Source organism: Myotis davidii, unplaced genomic scaffold, assembly GCF_000327345.1.
Source record: "Myotis davidii unplaced genomic scaffold, ASM32734v1 scaffold424, whole genome shotgun sequence".
Classification (NCBI taxonomy): domain Eukaryota; kingdom Metazoa; phylum Chordata; class Mammalia; order Chiroptera; family Vespertilionidae; genus Myotis; species Myotis davidii.
In genome coordinates, this window is record NW_006295827.1 from 1356606 (window position 1) to 1377898 (window position 21293).

Genomic DNA, 21293 nt, shown 5'->3' on the forward strand with positions numbered 1-21293 from the left:
ATGCAAAGTTGCTCATTAGTTGACTCCTGGCCCAGCCTCGCCCTCCACCTCTCCCTCTGCAGCACCCTCTGCTTTAGAGACCCCACTCCCTTCTGATGCTTCTCAAGCCACTGCCCTCGGTGCAGCTGCCAGCCATCCTTTGTACTCGCCACAACCCTGCAAACCCCTCTGCACATGACCCTACCCAGAGAGTCAGGTGCTGCTCCCGGGTGGAAGTCTCAGCCTCAGCATCGCTCACAGGCTGCTCACTCCCAGGAGCTCAGGCCTCTGCGAACAGGAAGACATCTTTGTGTTTTATATGTGCTCTGGCACATAGTAAGCACCTCATACATGTTGTATCATGAATGAATGGCCAAATGAGCAAAGTGAGTGAATAAATGGAAAAAAAAATCAATGAATGAGTGTATTGCTAGCTGGGACGGCCAAATATATTACCATGTTCCCGTGTTGACACAGAAATCTCCTAGAGACATCCAAGATGGATAAAGCGTTGCTTCATGAACTCAGGTCGAATCCTTATTGATTCTCCATTTCGTATATTAGCACACGATCTTGACATTTGTTGACATCTACATTAGGATGATTTTGACATTCTCTGTCCTTCTAGTCTCAGTGTTTCCAGACGTGATGTCCAAAGGTCATGTTAGTCTTAATACTCTGAATGAAGCCATCAGAATTCCACTGGGTGAAAGAGAACAGAGTAAAGTGTTCCCTAAGTCTAAGACCAACAGTACACCTGGGTCCAGCTTAGGATCCTGGGCTGGAAGAAAGAAGAGGTCAGCTGGCTGGGCCTCTGGGATCCAAGGCTGGAACTCCAGAGAGAGGGCCACCCAGCTTGTGCTGTATTCCTCCTCACCACCTTGCAGAGCAGCGCATTCCTGATTTACAGCTCACATAGATAAAATTTCAAAAATGTATTGTTCAGTTTCTTTTACACAGCAATCTTACTGCTCTTGTCTATATCTATCGTGCATATAATTACATTTTCATATAATTTTAAATTTTTATAAGACATTATCATGACCTTTTCCTCACATCTTCTTATTTCCAGGCTAGACATATCTGTTCTTTCAACTATCTTTATATGATCATGTTTTTAAATGTTCTATCATGTCTTAGTCTCTTAGGCTTTAATAACAAAATACCACAGATATAGTGGTTTAAACAACAGACTTCTATTTCTCACAGTTCTGGAGGCTGGGAAGTCCAAAAACAAGGAGCTGGCAGATTTGATTCTTGGTGAGGGCCCTCCTCCTGAGTTGTAGACAGCTGCCTTCTAACTGTGTCCTCACATGGTAGAGAGAGAGCAAGTTTTGGTGTCTCTTCCTCCTTTTATGAGGGCACTAATCCCATCATGGGCCCCATCCTGGTGGCCTCATCCAAACCTAATCACCTCCCAAAGGCTCCCACCTCCTAATACTATCACAATGGTGAGTAGGGCTGCAACATGTGAATTTGCGGGGGGAACACACGCATTTAGTTCATAACACATGGTCATTCACTGTAGAATTCTGTCCTAGAAGACAACATGATGACTAATGATCTCTGAATGTGTGCTCCCCCCGGAGCCAAAAATACTGAAAGTACCCTTTTGCCCATTAACCAAACTGTTCATGCAGCATTTGCAGTTCCCAGAGATATGAATCATTGTTATGTGCTTGAAATGCCTTTGGAACAAACTGTCCATAAATTCTCAAATTGCAGATTTATTCAAAATGACATGCCTTATATTATTAATGTTATACTTCCTGGAGTTTTTCTACAAAGGTTTTTTAATTTGCTTCTCATAGTAGCCCCAGCCACCTTTAGTAGAGGCGAAAAGGAGGCCCAACAAAGAAAAAGAATGTTCCTAAGGTCACTAAAGGTTGTCAGAGGTGGATTTAGAACCTGGGTCGGTATATCAGGTCGCCAAGCATGTGGCTTCAGAAAATGCTCTCTTAGATTTCATGCCTCTGTGACACAGAAGGTCAAAAAGGCCACTCTCAGGGTCAAAATAACACTGGCACACACACCCCTGTGCAGCCGTGATCAACACAGAGCCCCAGCCTGGCCCCGTTCTGGTTGATGCATACACCTGAGAATGGGGGTGAGAAGAGTATTTCTAATAAAACAAAGAGTTTGGCAATTATCAGGGTGGCTTGGAGCAGACGGATGAGCGATGCCGGCTGCACAGGTTAATTGTGTCATTTAGCCCCGCATCATTTATAAAACCACACACGGGTTAAAAGCTGACCTAGAGCCAGGTGGGAAATGTGCTGAATGGAAGGAAACCCCTGCCACGACCTAGGGAATGTGCCAGACACTGCAGACCAGCCACGGCCACATCCTCTCAGCACCCGCCGGGCCCAGCAGCTTTCAGAGGAAATTTCCACTCCGCCCTTCTCATGCCCCAAACCCTCCTTCTAGGATTTTATGCCTAATGGAGGGGTTGGTTAATGAGAGGGGTTAAAGAGGAGGGAGAGAGGCAACACTAACCTTCACCAAATTCTGCAAAAAGCATATAATTTTTAATATCACATGACCTGCAGATTTAGAGTGACAACAAGCAGGTCATGTCGTAGAGGGTAAATTATGAAAGCAGAAGCGAGATAAGAAAGAGTAAGAAAAAACAAAAATGAACCATTGTCGGAAAATGTTGATACCTCCCTTTTAGCCCCCAAATCCTCAATACCACCTTCTTTCCATACACACACACACCATCATGCCCCATGACCATCCCTAATTACTTATTAGAGACTGGAAACAATAAAATACCTGCTCTCAAAGAGCTATTCAGAAGCTCCAAACATCTAAAAAACAAATATCCAGATCCTCCCCAAACTCCCTGTTGACAAGATCCCATTATTTATAGGTAAATTTCCTGCTTTAAGCTCTTCTCCAAGGGGCTACATGAGATTTCTGTTCAGTAAATATATACTTTCTGCCTCCACATCCCTAGAAAGAGTACACATTCCCACTCAATGGATGCTGGTCCTGACCATTTTGTGGGCAGTGTTCCTTCCCACCCTTCACTTCGGGCTTGGCCAGGAGATTGGCTTTGGCTAACAAGATGCTAGTGGCCATGACGTGAGCAGACGCTTGAAATGTGCTTGCACCATTGGTCTAGGCCTTGCCATCCTAGCACCATCATGACAACCTGCTTTGGGTGGCCCACTGGTCCAATGAGGATGAGAGACACAGCTGGAGCCAACCCGCAGCTCAGCACCAAGCCCAGCTAAGCTCAGCCCAGATCAGCTCATCTGAAGACACATGAGAGGAAGAGGAGTTTCAAGAATAGCCTCCTTTTACAAGTTTGAGCTGAACAATGAAGAATGTTGGCCACTGATGCCATTTGTTAAGATGGAGAAATGAGAGAGGAAAAGATTTCGAATACAAGCAGGTGTGACACAGAACCAAGAGTCTGGTTGGGACAATTAAATTGAAGATGCCCATGAGACATCCAAATGGATATGTCAAGCACATCATGTGGGACGAGGTCAGGCTTGGATATATAAATTGGAATTCACCAGTGTCTAAAGGAATTTACAAACATATTTCTTGAGGAGTCACCTAGGCAACAGAGATACACAGAGGAAAAGGAAGCCTGAACATTGAGGCCTGGGCACCCCAACAAGAAGGGGGGCCAGAAGGAAAGGAGCCAAGAAAAGAAAACTGAGAGGAATATAGATGGAAATGGCAGAGTCCAAGACCTGCCCCTTGGACTTAGTAAGGTTGAGGCATAGTGAAAAATATCACCCGAGGATATTTTTTCCATTGAGAAACATCCATGTGAGAGAGACATATTGATTGGTTTCCTCCCACACTTGTCTCAACAAGGGCTAGGGGGCAAACCTATAACCCAGGTACGAACCTTTGACCAGGAATTGAACCTGTGACACATTGATGTGTGGGCCAATGCTCTAACCACTGAGAAACACAGGCCAGGGCTTGGCATCAGTGAATTTTGTGGGATGAATGTCAGGGAACCAAAGTAGGTTCAAGAGAAAAGAGGTGATAGGCCCTAGCTGAGTAGCTCAGTTGGTTGGCGCGTTGCCCCAGTACACCAAGGCTGCAGGTTTAATCCCCAGTCAAGGCACCTACAAGAATCAACCAACGAATGCATAAATAGAGGAAATGAAGCAGCAGGTACGGGCAATGCTTCCAAGGAATCTGTGTAAACAGAGCAATAAATGTGAATCTGCTTCTATTCTAGAGACCCTGACAGAAAAAAAATACATAAGTCAGGCTTGGCCTAGGCAAGATATAGTTCTGTAGTTCCCAGGGCCTACTCTGTCCCAGTCGGCCAATGGCCTCAGAGAATGCCTGCCACCGAGTTCACAGGTGTCAAACGGGGACAAGGACTGATGAGTGTCTGAGACCCCTGCAGCTCTGATTCCATGTTCACTCTTGGCAGCTCCAGTGTGAGAATGTGTGACAGAATGAGGACACAGCAAGAAAGCCCAGCCATCAGTAAATGAAAAATGTGGAATAGCATGACTGTGCCAGGAATCAGTAGATTCCCAAAGGTGTTCGTTACGGAGGTTTTCTGGTTCTGTGTGACTCATGCAGTGGGCAATTGTGAGGTCTCAACACCTGACTCAAACCTCAGAGCCCTGGGCATCCCAATGAACCAGAAGAAGGGAAGGAAGAGGCAAAGGTCTTCCTTATCTGTGTGGGCCCAGAGAGCACACAGACATTAGCTTAAGATTTATCCCCTAGATGTACAAGTGATAAAATCCAACTTCTTAAAAATGTGGTCAATTCAGCAGATACGAAATAGCTCCCCCCACCTACCCTGAACAAATATGAAAGGACCAAATACCCAAAAACCCAGACTCTCACATCATTAAGGGCCCCTCCAGTCCCCCATGTATTGCAGGACGTAGCCTCCAGGCTGTGACCAGGACCTATCCAGCCTCAGAATAAACACTTCCAGAGGCACCAACCCACGCCTGAGCCCCAAACAGCCACTACATGAGGCCTGTTTTACACGGTCTCTAAATAGAGCCGATATCAGCCTCATCATTGCGTCTTCTGCACACTGGTCAGAATTCTGCCTGTGAGCACATAGGGAAAGCTGACTTGCTCACAGCTATCATGTCCCCACGACCCCCAGGCACCATCCAGCCAGAACAGATTTCTCCATCTCCACTCTTCCCAGTTCTCCTCACATGCTCCTCAATATCCCATGTGCTTGGTTTCTCTTGCTGAAGTTCCCGGACGAGACAAACAGCAGGCACAGGAGAGGTAAGTATTCCTTGGAGACACATACACTGTCTCCGACCGTGGTTAACAGACCTGCCCGGCTCAACCTGGCAGCTGCAGGTTTATGCAGGTGAATGAGCGGAACCGTTTGGATAGTTCCCTAAAGAGAGATGAAAGTGGGTATAATACAGCAAGAGAAACCACACACACGGCCATGCCCCAGTTACTCTCCACCTCTCAGAAAATGCCTTTACGACCAGAGTTTGTGGAAATAATCTATGAAAAACACCCTGAATTTATTGTTCTTGCTTTGAGAACATCTGGAAGCCTCTTCGGGTTAATGAACTATGGAACATGTGCATCTGAAGAGGCCCCGACACTAAAATGCCAGTTTCCATTTCCAAAGAGCCTGTCAACCCCAGGCCAGGGCCAGAACACTCAGGAGGTGTGAGACAAGCACACCTGTCCAGGTGTGCCGGAGTGGGTGGCACCGCCAGCCTTTCTCCCTCTGCAGGGTCAGCAGGAGGTGGCTAGGTTACACGGTATTTATTTAACTTGGCCTGAAGGAGCATTTTAACTTGGGATGTATTTACTTATGTCCCTCGTTGTGCAAAAATAACAGCAACAATAATAATCAAAGCCAAAGTCACTAATTATGAGAAGAATAATGAGAAGTGACAAAACTAAGTCATGGATCAATACTAGTCCAGTTCCTGATCTGGGGCAGGTGTGGGTGGGTACGGCAGACTGTACAGGTGGCCTTAGGGATTGTCCAGCCACTACCACCTGATGGGGATCCAGTGACCACAGTCAGGGACTCGGCCCAGCCCACCTGTTCTCTCTCTGGTTCCGACCTGTGGCACCCTCCTGGGCCCCCGGCGGCCTGTGAAGCTGTTAACTTCTCTCGGCTTCAGCTCTGGTTGCAGACACAGTGGGAAGGCTGGTTACTCTACAGTTCCCTTTGCTGCACGGGACACAGACTCCTGCCCAGGGCTAGTCTGTTGCATGACTTGGTGCTGGGCTGGTTTCCCCAATGCTCTGCTGTGTCACAGGCCTCCAGCCTCCATTTACACTGTGTCCACCATCCCCTGGGGCAGGATCTCAGGGTTCCAGTCTTAGGTAAGGTCCCACAGTTGGCCATATAACAAAAACCTCAGTAATGTCTCTCTTTCTCTCTCACACACATACACATCTTAAACTCTCAGAGTCTCCATTTCTTATCCTATTAAGGTAGAATAATGACCATAAACTCATACGTCACAACACGCACCAAGAGGACAGCACAGTGCTTGGCAAACAGTAGGGGCCCAATAGTGAAGATGCTCTTGTCCATTGCCATTAGGGGTGTAAAATGGTGCAGCCATTTCAGAAAACAGTTTAGCAATTCCTCAAAAGCTTACATGACCCAACAATATCACTCCTAGACATAGATCCACAGGGGGATGAGAACATATGTCCACATAAACACTTGTACACAGGTGTTCATAGCAGAATTACTCATAATAGGCAAAAACTAGAAACAACCGACAGGTCCATCAGCTGTTGAATAGATAAGCAAAATGTGGCACACCCATACAATAGAGTATTATCCAGTCATAGAAAGGAATGAAGTACTGATACATGCTACAATATGGATAAACCTTGATAACTTAAGTTAGAGACACAAGACAAAAACAACAACAAAGTATTATATAATTGCATGTATATGAATCATACAATCTTCCTATTTATCCATCCTTCTATCTATCCACCCACCCATCCATCCATCCATCCATCCATCTTAGTTCTACTTCATTCTATTTCTTTTCCTCTGCACAATTCCCTAATTGCCATATTTATCCTGTCCAATTCAGTTACTATTTCCAAACAAATTAGAAGCAGTTCTGTGTCATGGTTACACACACACACACACACACACACACACACACACACACACACAATTTTCTGTTCTTCAGGAATAATTAACCACGATAACTTTTCCATTCCATTGTCTGCAGGGGAATAAACTACAGACTAAAAATATTTGTTATGTTTTCTTTTATTTTACAGAGGTAGAAAAATTCACTGCCCTCATAAAAATGAAGGTCTGCCTCCCCCTGCTCATAATGGCTAATAGTGAACCAAAATTAAATACTCTTTATCCGAATCCATTAGGGACAGATTCTTTTCCAGCAGACAACCAAGTGAGCTCCTCCTGAATTTTCCTGACATCTCGCATGACAAACCGTCCCCTTTAATCCCTTCCCAAGGCTAACAATGGCAGCAACTCAACCCTTCACATTTAATTTCCTTTCAGAACCAGGTTTCTGAGGGGGCTCGGCATACACCAGGATAGTTCCTCTGGAGGGATTCCAGTGAGCAATAATGGCCTCAAACCCAATATGTAATCATTGTTATGCAAACTGCCTTGATAGAGAGAAACTCCGAGTCCATATACATCTCCCCAGACTAGCTTGCTCTGTGCTCTAATTAGCTTTTACTGAGCTATGGCTCCCCACGTTTTAAGGTCAAAACGTCTCCTTTACAGAATATGCATTGAAGATTTTGCTCTGAGGGCTCTCTCATTCTTGATAATGGCTCTTTCCTAAAGAGAAACAAGCAAGCACTATGGCTTGCTTCTGTGTCTTTGCTGCACGGGACAGCTGGCCACGTGCAGGAGAACCTTTGCTCCTCAGTTACTACCCTGTTTCATTTACTCTTTCAAATGTCAACCCACTGAAAGGGTATCATTCCAAACACTCAGACACCTGGAAGGAAAAGGCACCCTGAGGATGTGGCCTTGCCCTTCTGTAGTCTACGGTCTGGACAGGGAGCTGAGAGGCACCCACACTGCTTAGGGGTGAGAATAAAGACTCCTGGGAATGATTTTTGCAGTGACTCAAGAAACTGGGAGATCAGTATGGGCTCAGAATAATGTATGCATGTTCATAATATCCAAGGATGCTAAGAAACGCTGCTCCTAGTTCAACAAGTGGAAAGTCTGGGGCTCTCCCCAACATGAACCCTGAGTTGGGATTTCATAGCTCTCCGAGGAAGTTCTCACCCACCAAGCCCACCCACGTGCACTCCTCCAGTGAGCACAGCTAGGAAGGAGGGGACCCAGAAGCCATGTGACAAGGGTGCAACAAATGGAATAGAAAAGGAAAAGAGTCATTCATGCCCTAACAGCTGTAAATTTATTGGGTACACGTATGCCCCAGGTCTAGAGATTTAGCCACAAATAAATCAAACACAATTCCTGGCCCCCTCAGTCTTACAGCCGAAAGGGGAGGACGGACATTATGCAACTAATCCATTTAAATTAATTACTTAAATTAATTAATTAAAGTATAACCAGTGAGGTGTATAGCATGTAATATGCCCTGTTGCATACTGTTACATGTTGAAGTCCCAACTCTGGGTTACCTCAGAATGTACCTTTTTTAAAGATAAGGTCTCTAAAGAGGTGACTGAGTCTAAATGAGGCTCTTATGGTGGGCCCTAACATGACCTGGTGTCCTATAAGAAGAGGCAGAGACACTAGGGATGACACAGAAAGACCAGGTGAAGAGGACAGCCATCTATAAGCCAAGGAGAGAAGCCTGTGAAAGAAACAACCTTGCCAACACCTTGATCCTGAGCTCCCAGCCTCCCAAACTGTGAGAAAAAACTTGTCCTATAATCCATCCAGTCTGTGGCATTTTTTGATGGCAGCCTAGCGAAACAATATACGATCACAGACTATCCTGCTAGTTTTCTAGGGTTTTTTAGTAGTGGTGACAAGGAGGCTTAGGTGAATGTCAAGGTTTTGATCTAGGTCAGTAGGTCAATGATGAAAAGACTGGTGGAAGCAGACAAAGGGACAGTTGGTGTGAGAAGGTGAGCAATATTGTAGGCAATCCTCTCTGCCCCCTCAGTGTCCTCAAGGTCCTTCTTTTGCATCTTATGCTTCTCTCACGCAGGAAGTGGTGAGCAACGGCAGGGTCCTTAAACACAAACACTCCTGCTCCTTCTCTCGCCTATCTCAGGAATTACCATGAGCTAAGGGAAGGCGCTCCCAACTGTGTCCTCCTCATAGCTCTACATGACAGGTTGTGCTGCTCTGATTAATTTCTCCTCTGCCCTGGATGTGAGTTTCCTCATTTATAAAATCCAGACATTGTCCTAGACCACAAGTTTTCAATCTGTGCTCTGAAGGAAAGAGAAGCATGAGCCATGATCCCTCTCAGCATTTTCGATTTTGTGTTATTCATACTTTACTCTAAAAAATAAATAAATAAATAAAATTAAAAAAATAAATTCTTTCTCCTTCAACCATTGGTTTTCCTTAAGCTTAAATGTTTATTGTTAAAAACTCTATTTTACTCTTTCAAAATATTATCTAACCAACATATTTTTAACACTAGCATTAAATATTATCCTGTTTATTTTGTATTTTTTTAATTTAATGCTGTTTTAGCTTTCTCCTTTATCAAAACTCTTGATTATTTTGTCTTCATGGTTTATTTCCAATAAACATTTTTATTTTCCTGTTTTCACTTTTTTTCTTTTGACTTTCTTGCTTTCAGAACTATTTTAACTTCTGTCCTCCTTGTAGGACACAACCTTTATAGTCATCTTTTCCTGTTGTATGATTGAGCCTTTGTTTCTATACTGGCCAACATGGTGGTGGGAGAGGAGGATGGGGAGGCTGCTACACTCACCCCAGGGACACAGGAGGCCTCCTCCCCCTCACCCCACCCGCCTAATGCCCCTCATCGGCCAGGCTCTGGAAGCACACTGCTTCAGATGGCCCTAGGGACCTCCCAGGTGACACTCTCCAGGAAAACACAACTGAGCTACCAGACTGGGGAGTCAAGAAACACAGCAGCTTTCCAGTTCTTCTATGAAGAATGCATTGTTTGAAAATTGATATTATTAGATATTGGATTTGGGACAAACTAGGCCCAAAGCCGTTGAAACACAGAAAAGTGGGGAATGGAGACCACTGGCAAAGAGAGAAGCTTTCATCAACCTGCTGTCCTCTGGAACTTATTTCTGAATTGACCCCTCCCTTTCCTCCCTTCCTGGGTGAATTCTGGGAAGATATTTTGACATGGAGAAGAAGGAGAAGTGGGGGAGCCTAGGCCAGAGGTGGAGACCATTTTTCTCTAGGGAACTCCTTGGGGTTTAGGGGAGAGGCAGAGATTGGGTTTCTACAATATCTAGTCTATCTCCCAACTCCCAAAAGAACACATATATTTTCTATGGGGTTTGCATCCCTGATTACATCTATTTTCAGAGCTCAGGTCATAATTGCAATACCTGGGATTAGTGGTTTTCAGTACTATTCAATAGCATATGTTCCATTGCTTTGCCAGGTAGGAACCAATTAAAGGGAGCATCTCCCCTACACAAGACCTTATTTATTGCTGCACAACCTGTCTGACAGGGTCTCCCACCCGCTTCAATAACTGCACCCTTGGCTCACTCCCTATGGAGGTGCTTGACCCTCACACGATCTCCAACCATAGAAGCTTCCTCATTTGTTTGGATCACCAGCGATCCCACCCCAGCATGGCTTACCCAGAAGGCCTGAACCGAAGGAGTCTTTGCTAACCCTAGAGTATGCCATTCCTCCAGGAGCTACCCTACACGTGTCTAGGAGCCAAGCATCTTTGCTGAGAAGACATGGTCATTTATCCCCATCCTTGTGGAGGGACAAAGCACAGGGTGAACTGGCCAAATAGTAACTTATTACCAGGAAGCTTAATTTTCAAGTTCCCTACTGCTCAGGTTATAGGCGAGGTCAGTGGGAAAGAAACAATATCCATAGAGGCTTCTTGAAATGAAATACAGAGCAGCCATTCCTTTCAAGACTTGAGAGTTATTCTGGGAATACATCTAGTTTAGTGAGCGGCATGCTGGTTTTGACCCCTGTAGAATAGAGTTGACTGGGCCAGTGTGTTAGAATCCTACAGTGGCTGATTTAGCTGCCTTCCCAAGAGCCCTTTCTCTTCTTCTCCCACCTTCATCCTTGCTAACAAAACATGGGCCATGTGGCATTTTGTCCAGCTCCAGGATATCTGTGGCTGGCCTAGGCCAGCCACACCCGTTTGCTCAACACCTCACCAGCCCTCTTGCTGCTACAGGTCCCAGGACCTTGCTCTGGCCCACATAAAGGGAAGTCTTCTAAAGAGGTTCTAGAAAGGCTGTTGGTCCCTGATAAAAAGGAAAGCCCTTTTTCTATCTGCCCTGCTTGGGATGCCGGTGTCAGGACATAACATTTGGATGAGCCACGAGGAAAGAGTTGCAAGTGATAAGAAAGAGAGCCACTCTCCTGATGCTGTACAGCAGGGTTGGGAATGGCCGGCATGAGGGCCATTTAAGGCCCATGAAATCATTTGGTCTGGTCCTGCCAAGGCATTACGGGTGTGTAATTAAACGTTTGACCAAATATAGCAGGCTGATTTTTATGTTGATAATTTTGTATGGCCTGCAAATGATGTTATAAATATCCAAATGGCCCTTGGCAGAAAAAAGGTTCCCCACCCCTGCTTTAGAGTTATGAACGAGCCTGGGACCCCAAGAATTCTTGTTAAAAAGTAAATGTCTTCATGGTTTCAGACACTGCTAGGTATTCTGTTATTTGCAAACAAATGCAATCAGGGACATAAAATGTGAGGTTGTATTGACCTCCTATGCCATTGCAGACACAGTGAGGTTCGGGGTGTCTTTTATAACAACTTAATGGAAATCTCTTCAGTGCTTCAGCACTAGGCATAGCTGTGCTGCTTCTGACTGGCTTTATCCCCCTGACACGGTGAACCACACGGACGATACTTCTGCCTTGGTGTTGGCTGGTAGAGAGCAGAAATGCAGATCTGGGCTCCATTTCTAGCAAATGAACTGACCTTTACAGCATAGGCATTCAGTCACGTGACCCCAGCTTCATCCTCCCCTCCCTCTACCCTTTGTCATGAATTTCTGAACATAACTATTCTCATTATAATTGGACATTCTATACCCATCAGGATAATTCTGCAGTGCATAATTTTTATTTTGCCTCCAATCATTTTTAAAATTAATACGTAAGTAAATATGAATAATTTTGTGTGGATTTATGGGGTAAAGGACACAGGAAGGCCTGTCCATAGGCTATGGGACCGCAGATGAAGGCACCGCCTTCTCTCCTCCAGGGGAACACAGCTTCCCTAAGGAGGCGGCAGCGGCACTTGGATTTCATTGTGCAGGACGAGTAGGCGTGTGCCAGGCCGAAGAGAGGAGGAAGCAGCACATCCCCAAGGGAAGGAAAGGCATCTACCTCAAATCACAGAAGGGAGGGGCAAATTCAAGGCAGAATGAGACAGCGAAGGGGTGGGGAGAAGGGTGGCAAGGCCGGAGAGATATACAGGAATCAGATCGCAAAGGGTCATGGGTTTTGGGCGCTGGGTCCCAGCAAACCATAAAATGTACTGAGTAGGAAAGAGAAATGGCCCGGTCTATATTACATGATACAAAGATGAGTCTGATTAAAGTCGGGAAAATAACACTGAAGGGAGAAAAGCCCATCAGAAGGTGACGGCAGCTGTCAAAAGGAAGTAAGCTAAGAGAGTGTGTGTATGTGTGTGTGTGGGGGGGGGGGGGCAGTTACTTAATACCTTAAAAGAGAACAGGAAGGTTCCTCCAGGAGCAGAGCGGACGTGGCCATTGCTGTACTCTCAACAGTCATCCATGTGCCCATGGTTACCAACCTCCTGCCAAGGGCCTGGCACTAGGTGCTGGGATATGGAGGGGCTCTTGATCTACTCTGAGACACAGACAAGCTTCGAGGGGCCTTACAAGGAATGTCTGCTAAATATAAAAGTACTAAATCAAACATGGGGGGGGGGAGAGATTTCATACAGAACTTCAGTTAAATTTCCCCCCCCCTTTCTCTCCCCCCCCCCCCTCAGAGTGACATATAGATCTTGTGACATCAGACCCACTGCCTCTTTAGAACCCAGCTCTGTAAGAGGCAATGCAGAGGAACGCAATGGAAAGCGAGCAGCCAAGTGTCAGGACGGCCCTGAGAAACGGGTGAGATCATACCCTGCCTCAGTCCCCGGCCTGGGAGCCAGAATGCCCACCTCCAAGCTGCAATTCCATCCTTCCCTCTTCCTCTGCATATATCCTCAAAGGCTTCGCAAGTGTGAGTCACCACGACAAGAAAAGCACCATTCCTAAATAGCAGGCCTTTATATGCTTTGCTTCTCTGCCCATATTTGCCATCTTGTCATTGCACCTTGCCTTGTGTGACAATCCTTCCCCTGACCCAGAGCCTTCTTGCCCGGAATGAATGAAGTGGCAAACACACGTCACCAGATCAGGCCCAATGGGCACATCTCCCCTACTTACCTGCTGCCTACATTTTCTCCCCAAAGCTCTCAGTTTGGCCTCTTTCTGATAACCACAAATTGGGATGTAAGTAACCTTGACAATCTCTCAGTACCAGAGAGACACACACACCAAAAGGGAAAAATGCTTCAAACATCCTTCTATTCCAAAAATATTGCTCTAATCCAAACCCATCAACCACATGGAGTTTAGAATTAGTTTCCCACTTTCTGGGTTTTTCTACTAAATAGCTTTAGAGTGACTTAACAAGTATCCCCATCTTAGGGAAGTCTTCCTTGATTGCATCCACTCCGTGCTCTCCTAAGACCTGTCTCTATCCCGACACCTGTCATGCAGTATTATAATGGTCTGTTTGGATGCCTCTCTCCTCCAGCAGACCATGAGAGTCCTTTCTCATGGCAGAAACTGGGTCTTATTGTCTCTGTGCACTAGATCCTGAAAACATATTAACACACAGGCAGCAGGCATTCGAAACTGCGGCAAACTAAAATGAGATACCACCCCTTACCCATCAGGAAGGCTGTGTCAAAGAAACAGAAGATATTACATGGAGGCACCGGAACCCTGTCCACTGCTCCTGGGGATGTGAAATGGTGCAGATGCTATGGACAGCAGTATGGCAGTTCCTCAAAACGTTAAAAATAGAATTACCATTATGACCCAGCAATCCCATGTCTAGCTATAGATCCAGAAGAATTGAGAGCAGGGTCTCAAAGAGCCTATTCATAGCAGCCTTATTCACAATAGTCAGAAGGTGGGAGCAGCTCAAGTATCTACCAACTCTCAACAGATGAGCAGGTAAACAAAATGCAGTATATACATACAGTGGAATATTATCCAGCCTTAAAAAGGAAGAAAATTCTGACATATGCTGCAACATAAATGAACCTTGAGGACATTATGCTAAGTGAAATAAGCCAGTCACAAAAAGACAAATACTATAGATTCCTTTCATATGACGTACCTAGAGTAGTCCAGTACATAGAGACAGCGAGTAGGATGGTGGTTGGCAGGGGCTCGTGGGAGGGGAGAGCGTGTCATGGTTTAATGGGTTCAGGGTTTCAGTTTGGGAAGATAAGAAAGTTCTGGAGATTGACTGCACAACAAGGTGTATGTACTTAATGTAACTAAAAATGGTTAAGACGGTAAATTTTATGTTATGGAGATTTTACCACAATCAATAATTTTTTAAAGCATAAATCAAATCATGGTACCCTCCTACTTATAATGCCCAATGCCTTCTGGGGAATCTGGGATTTTTTAAAAGAGTGGCAGAATGAATCAGGCCACGTCTGGAGCAGTATTCTGTGGCCAGTCAGCGGAGTTAGTAACTATGATCTCTCCTGAAATCCAAAATGTGAGTTGAAACATACAAATTCACAGGCTGCGTGGCCAAAGCCCGACACCCCAGATACCCAGCCTGCTGTGTCCTTGACCACTGACCCCATGCAGACCTCTGAGGACAGCATCCGAGAGAGGGGCCCTGCCCTAGCTAATTTGGGGACATTTACCAAAAATACTGGCACTGTGAGGAGAAGTTGACAGATTTCCTCTTTAAACATAAAGGCATGTCAAAGGCACAGTCTCTGCAAAAGAGATAGGGCCAGATTTTAACAACGGCTAACAATTTCACTCCTTCCATGAACTTCCAGGACAGCCTGCCACCCCATGAGAAAAGAAAATTTATTCTTGCCAGTGGGTCAAAGAGAGAAAAAATAAATCTTGTTGCTTTAGCCTGAAGCCGAATTTGATCTCCAACTTAAGGAGGGTTGCCCCAGGAAGAAAGCTGTAGGGTAAAGATTTGTTAATACATAAAGTGTTATATTATCATTTACTAATTTACAGGTCCTGGAAGCAGGAGTGTGAAAAAATAAATAATAAACCCCTCCCAGTAAACTAGAAAAATGTAAATGCACTCAAAATCTTTTTGCTCCTAATCAGATTACGTTAGATAGAAGAAAAATAATAGAGTTGGGAGTGAAGGTATTTAATTTTTTATATCCATTCACTTAGATATACAGCCACATCTGCCTCTATCCCAACCCTGTTCTTTTTGTTTCCACGATGTATTAGTCAGCTTGGGCTGCCATACAACACACGGCAGACTGGGCGGCATAAACAACAGAAATCTATTGTCTCACAGTTTTGGAGGCTGACGTCCAAGATCAAGGTGTGGGCAGGGCGAATTCCTTCAGAGGCCTCTCTCCTTGGCCTCTAGATGGCAGTCTTCTCCCTGGGTCTCCATTGGTCTTCCCTGTGTGTGTCTGTCCTAATCTCTACTTATAAGGGCACCGATGATATTGGATTAGGGTTTATCCTAGCAACCTCATTTTAACTTAACACATTTCGTACCGCTCAGGAGTTTTCTCGTGTTTCGAGCGCCATCTGTTAAGGACCGCTCACGAGTGTTCTCGTTTTTCACGCCCATGGAAAAAGGAGCGAATCTAGATACTTATGTAATTTTTGTTTGGTCCCTCTTCATAGAGGAAAATGTTTTACGCAGTACCATATGTTAAAAAAGTACTAGGAACGTTAATTGTTTAATTGTTTTGTAAATAAAAATTTTATAATTATTGAAAAACAACACCTAAAGTGCATTACGATGATTTAAATAACGTGCAGTTTGCCCAAAAACATGAGGTCCCTGGCGTATGTCTTAGAGATTTCTATGTGCTATGCAATGTGTTAATTAGTTCTTTAAAGACCCTATATAACCAAATACAGTCACATTCTGAGGTACTGAGGGACCTTCAACATATGAATTTTTAGGAGGACACAATTCAGCCCATAGCACCCAAAGAGGGGAAAGACTGGAATTCTAAGGAAAATACTGAACCTTTAGGTAAAACTAGTAATGGACGCTCACTTAGCAGATCATTTTCCAACAAAAACACTGGGATAAAAAGCACAAACCCAAGCTCTCCAAACTGCAAGTATCCCCTTGGCATAGGTTGGCGAACATAGGTCATTTGCATCTTGAGAGCCCTGCAAACTAAGTGATTTCCAGTTGATCAGACCTTGACATGGCCCAAGAAAGATGCCCTTGGAACATCCTATCTAATAAAGATGGAATATGCAAATTGACCATCACACTGTCACAAAGATGGTGGTGCCCACAGCCACAAGATGGCAGTGCCCAGTCCCCTCAGCTCCGCCAGAGTCCCCCAGTCCTTTCAGCCCTGCCTGCGGGGGCAGGGCGGTTGCAGGCCCACAATGCGGCTGGACCTGCCCTCAGCTCCCCAGCCACCCAGGCAAGCCTCGGATGGTGGCTGCCCAGCCACCCAGAGCGACCCGAGGCTCAGGTAACCAGGGCCGGCTGAGGCTTGCACTGCCGGCAGTGGCAGCAGCAGAGGTGAGATGGGGGCGTCACCTTCCCCTGATGGCCAGGTCACCTCCTGCCCCTAAGGACTCCCGGACTGTGAGCAGGCTGGGCTGAGGAACCCCTCCCCTCCAGTGCATGAATTTTCATGCACCAGGCCTCTAATTTCTTAATAAAAACATTCATGTGATAATACTGATCCAAACCCTCTCCAATTTCACTGGTTTGCCCATTGACTGAATGTAATCAAACACAGGATCATTAGATAATTTTCCAAAGGTTATTCAAACTTTAAAGGGAGAGAACCAATGCCCAAGCCTATGTTGTCAGACCCCCCCCCCCTTACTTTCAGTTTCCATTTGTACATCAATGAATCCCTCATCCATCCCCTTTCACTCAAGTTAGTATTAAGCCCGTGTATGCAATTATGGACTCTTCCAAAATGGAAGTCAGTATTTTTTATCCTCACTGCTCTTCCTCCTCTCTGCTTTGTCTTTTCCCATTGGGTGAAGACGGCAAGTTGCGCACACACATATAATTTTGTTCTTATCCCAAACGCCCCAACTAACAGTTGAGAAATTGAATTTATTTGTTAAGATATACGCCCACAAGCATGGGGCGTGTAGAAGAGGAGACAATAATAACAGGAGTTTGGAAGCTGGCAAGCTTGTGGATGAGTGTTAGTGAACCAGATCCAAGTGACAAAGATGCACCGAAAGCCAACAGTGAGGAAAGGCAAGCATCAGCCAGGTTCCCTCTCTAAGTCCTCAAAGTTCACAGGAAACAACAATTCCAGGGATGGTGGCAATGCAGGTGCTGCCTGACCCTCCCTTCCGGAGAGAACTTGGCCAGTGGACAGCCTCCAGCTGTGAGCACCTTTGGAGCTGTGGCCATGCTCCTCCTGGGCATGAACATGACCCACAGCCGACAGACAACCAAGGCAACTAAGAATCTGATTCTCTCAGATTCATATCACGGTCAGAGGCTCCCCCTGCTCATCCCTGCCGTGCTCCCTTTCCTTCCACAATTGTGACTGAGTTGCTCCCCTTTTCTCCCCTCACCTCTCTTCACCTCCCCTTCACCCTCTCTCTTCTCTCTCCTTTTCTCTTTCTAAACTACCTTAAGTCCTGAATAATCACGGGGTTTTATCACTTCCTACCTGAAACATTTCTTCTCCATCAGCATCCCAGGAGACCAGCCTTTCCTGGTTTTCCTCCCATCTTACCACTGGCTTCCTTTCAGTCCCCTTGGGTGGTTCCTTCCCATTTTCTGGCTTAGAAGGCTGGCCCCAGTCTCAGACCTCAGTCCTCTCCTCTCCTCTTCTCTCCTCAAGCTACCCTCATTCTGTAAGCCCATAAAGCCAGTCTCATGGCTTTAAGCATCTTCGATACACTGATGATCTATTCTATCCATTCCAAACTCCTCCTTTCAACTCTAAACACATACATTCAACCTGCAAGCAGCATCTCATCCTGAGTGTCTAACAGGCACCCAAAACTCAGTATGTCCAAACCCCAGCTCCCAAGGCCGCTCCGGACTTGCTGCCCTCACATACCTCCCGTCTCATCACAAGGCAGCTCCACTCTTCCAGCGGCTCTCCTGGTCATCTGCTCCTCCCCTCATTCCCACAAAGGCCTTAGGAACTCTGTCAGCTCTTCCGTTGAAATACCTCCAAAATTGACTACTTCCTTCCACCAAGTCACTACCCTCTCTCCCAAAATCCATCTGCTCATCCATCTTCCTTGCTTTCCTTTCCCAAAATTTTCAACACAGAATTCAGTGATGTTTTAAAAATATATGAAATACATGTATTCACATCCCTTACCACCCACTCAGAGGAGACCCAAGTCCTTACGATGGCCAGTCCAGCTTGGAAGAAAGACCAAGGCCTGCACAACCCTCAGCCCTCTCCCTGACTCACCTACCACCCTCTCTTGCCTGCCCTCCCTCTACTCTATAAGGGCCATCCTATGGTCCCTTAATGGGGCCAAGAAGGTTCCTGCCTAGTCCTGTGCAAGTACTATTCCCTCTAATTAAAGTCCTCTTCCCCCAGATGTCTGCATGGCTTTCTTCCTACTTTAAGATCTTTGCTCAAATGTCACGCTAAATAAGACATCAATTTCTCCCACTCTCATCCTCTATCCTGCTCTCTTTTCTTTCTAGTCCCCCTCACCCCCTTTCATAGATGCAGGTATCTGTTTGTCAGTCCCCCAGATAATAAGCTCCAAGAGCCCAGGAACTTTGTGTTCCCAGAGCCTAAGCCATGCCTGGAACTTTGTAAATGCTCAAAAATGTGGGTAAAATAGCGCATGAATCAGTGCATGAATGAATAGCGCTTGAGTACTGCTGACTCTCTTAAGAATAAAGGTTATGAAGGGGTTCAGAACACACCTCCCCCAAAATGGGCTACTTTGGCATGTGCGTTATTTTGTACTAAAGGCAATCAAGATCCTGCATGCTCACAAGAGTTTACCTCTCCCTTAAATAATTTAAATCAGGGGCCTGGCCCAGAATAAGACTTATCACCAGAAATAACTTTCTGTGATCCATCTCTACCACAGGGCAAACTTCTAATTACTGAACATCTGCTCTTCTTATTGTCCTACAATGACCTTCCTCCCCTTCAGAAGCCCCGGGGCACCTTACCTCCTTCCTAACTCAGGATGTCATATATGCATCACTTTAACTTTCTGTCCTGGAACCTCTCATGTATGTAGCATCTCTGACTCTCCATGTATGTGGGGTGCCCATGCATACATATGCAATACCGTTTGGTTATTTTCTCTTGTTAATCTGTCTCATGTAGATTTATCAGACCAGTCAAAAGAACCTCGGAGGGTAAAGTTTCTTCCCCCATAACACCTGGAAACATCAAGTACCTGGCTACCCAAGAAGTAGAGACTAGGTATGATTTGTTCAAGCCAGAAAAGCATGTTTAAGAGATGGTCAGAGAAATTAGAGTGATAAACTCTGTGCATATTCTTTTTTTTTACTTTTTTTAAATTGTTGACACTAGTACAGATGTCCCCATTTTTTGCCCACCTCTACCCAGCCTCCGTCCCCCTTCCCTCTGGCCACTGCACTGTTGTCTGTGTCTATGGGTTATGCATATGTTCTCTGGCTAATCCCTTCATCTTCTTTTAATCCCCTCCCCTCTGACAGCTGTCCGTCTGTTCCATGTGTCTATGCATTTGTTTCTGTTTTGTTTGTCAGTTTATTTTGTTCACTAGATTCCACATGTTAATGAGGTCATACGGTACTCATCTTTCTCTGACTGGCTGATTTCACTTAGCGTAATGCTCTCCAGGTCCCTCCACGCTGCCACAAAGGGTAAGAGTTTCTTCTTTTTCACAGCCACATAATACTCCCTTGTATAAATGTACCACAGCTTTTTTATCCACTCACCTACTAATGATACTTGGGCTGTTTCCATGTCTTGGCTATTGTTAATAACGCTGCTGTGAATATAGGGATGTACATATTCTTTCAACTTGGTGTTTCAGGCTCTGTACATTCTTGAGGGACAAGCTCATTTCATGTGTTCATGGACCCAAGTACACATAGGTGCTCCTTGAGACAGGTGTGGAGAAATAGAAGCCAACTCTTGTTGGCAGTCTCCAGATAACTTTAATGTGGTTGTTTTTTAAAAAAATAAAAATTAAAAAAAACCTCACAGCTACCCCTGAGGAGTTTAGCTATTATTTTGATCCTGAAGAGAAAAATGCACTGAGTTTTATTGTCAGGCTTCTAAAAAGAGAAATGCAAGGGCTAATTGTGCCGAGCCAGCTCAGCCAAGGGTTCACAAGCCTAAGTGAGGGCAGCGAAAGGATGAAGAAATGACAGAGAGAATAAGCTGGGTCTAGGTGGATCTTTCTGTGCCTGCCTGAGGCCACAGAGAGAGATCCAGAGGCAAGCTGAGCCTTTATTTTATAGCCAGAGGTAAACAAGGTAGTGGTCACCATAGTTACAGTGTTCTTGTGAGTTTCACTTGTTTTGGCAGCACTTGCTGCATCTCCCACAGCCCATTAGCTTCCCAGATAAGATCTAGGGAGCCTCATAAGGTCAAGCCTAATTATGCTAAGAGAACTGTGCCCTCTAAGCTGGGTCTTGTTTATGGCTTTGCCAACAGGTCAGTCCGAGGCTTAACCCTATAGCCACACCCTACAGCTAATCTCAAATGTTTGGGTTCAAATCTCACAGAAATGTGGCTCTTCATCAAATCTAAGGGCTTCCTGTTTAGAGGAAAGTCCAACATAGTCTGACCCATGAAGAAACAAAAGAGTAATCCTCTAATACCAGAGAATATGTGAATTGTTTCCAAGTAACCGATCAGTGTGCTAATTGTCCATAATTACTGCAGTAACAAGAAAGATTAGAATCAGACATCTTTCCAGCACAAGTCAGGAAAAAACACTGGATTTGTATTTGACCATGA

At 45.3% G+C, this 21293-nt stretch overlaps 1 protein-coding gene across 1 annotated transcript in view; it reads right to left on the reverse strand.

The window, feature by feature from the left end:
• WBSCR17 (Williams-Beuren syndrome chromosome region 17) overlaps positions 1–21293 on the reverse strand; it is a 420861-nt gene that overhangs the window by 275085 nt on the left and 124483 nt on the right. The window lies entirely within an intron of this gene.